Source organism: Pteropus alecto, unplaced genomic scaffold (assembly GCF_000325575.1).
Source record: "Pteropus alecto unplaced genomic scaffold, ASM32557v1 scaffold224, whole genome shotgun sequence".
NCBI classification, from domain to species: Eukaryota; Metazoa; Chordata; class Mammalia; order Chiroptera; family Pteropodidae; genus Pteropus; species Pteropus alecto.
Genome location: NW_006436289.1, coordinates 5,796,195 through 5,797,904, shown reverse-complemented (window position 1 = coordinate 5,797,904; position 1,710 = coordinate 5,796,195).

Below are 1,710 nucleotides of genomic sequence, written 5' to 3'. Positions count from 1 at the left end.
AAAGAGTGTACTTCTATTTTTATTCCAACCTTTTACATTTAAAGCTTATTTTCCTGCCCTCTCCCTAAGGGGGTAAAATCAGGTTGCCCAACTGGAATCAGAGGGCCTGGCCAGGTGGATGTTGCTTCTTCCTGGCTCTGTCTCACCACAGTTTTCTGTGGCAAGTGCTGGAACATAGTTGTAGGCTGAAGCCCATGTCCTTAGGTCAAGTGGAGCAAGCTCTCGTGGGAGACACCAACAAATGTTTTTATCAGAAGGCATCCAGACCTAGGTTTTATGCAGAACCACACCAGTTCATTATCAGGGAAACCTTGGTGAAGGCAGGAAAAATGCATGCCATCACATATGAGGGAAAGAAAATGGTAATGTTTGTTACTGAAGCCAAGAGACATGTTGCTTAGTGGCAAATCAAGAACGCATAAGGAAATTTGATGCGCAGGAAATAAAATTGTACTTTGTCGTTGAAGCATAAGTTCTGAGCTGCTGATGCAAGTTGTCCCCCAAGACCATCGCCAAGCAATGGAGCATGAGCTTTGTTTCGGGGGCCACTAAATAACATCTGGTACTGACCCCCGAGACTGTCAGTCATCTCCATCAGGGAGCAGGCAACACGCCTCTTCAGAAGGCGCCCGGGGTTACCTGGGTTATAGAGTCAGAGTATACTCAGGGCTCCAAAGATGTTACCTGTAGAACCGATGGGACACCCACCGTAGTGGAGACCGGGGACAGTAGACTCGAGATACCGTCAAGAGCACCAGCTCCGGGCCAAGGGAAGGCAGGCTCTTCCTGCACAGTCTACTGTGGAGACTTCTGGTTCGGGGCATTTGGTCTTTAGAGGACCTAGCGTCTCTTTTAAAATGTAATAACTACTTTGACTTTACACTATATGTTGCTAGTAGTTTATTGAGCTTTGTATATTTGGACAGTTTCATATAGGACTTAGAAATTTTAAGAACGAGAAAAATGAACTTTTATCTCCCATGTGAAGTGGTAGTGCTGTGCCTTTTTTTCCCCCCAGATCATGCTTTAATTATTTCTTTTCTGTAGAAACCAACAGTTTTCCATTTATGTCAATGCTAAATCCAAAGTTACTTCAGAGTTTGTTTTCCACCATGTGGGAATCGCATTCTTAATTTCCTTAAAGTTTTGACTTGTAATGAAATGTTCAAGTATTACAGCAATATTCAAAAACCACAGATGTATTAACCATTTAAGCAGATCATCTGCCAAACACATTACTAGTAAGACTTAACCTTATCCCTTACAATTCTTTCATCAAAGTAAAAAATAGATGCTACAGCTAGTTAACTGTATTCCTAGAAGTAATGACTAATTTGTCATTCGGACAGTAACATCCAACTGTTACAAATTCAGTATTATTATTTACAAAGACTGTCATTTCTGTCCTTTAGAATGGCTCGTCCTATCAGCAGATGAATGCGTTAAGCACAAAGCATCTTCCTTAAAGCACAAAGAAGAGAGATACTACATTGATGCTGCATCTAGAAACACCTTTAAGTTGCCTTTCCTCTTTGTAGTAAGTGTCCAGGCAGGTGAGGAGAAGCATGGAAGGTCTGAGGAGTTCTGTTCTTCCCCCAGCCCAGCCCCTACCAGCAGTCCGTAATGAGCAGTCCGTGCTGCTGGCACCACTCGGTGCCAGAGCTTCTCGCAGAGGAACCCTGTGTGGGGCTGGACTCGGTGTTAGCAAGA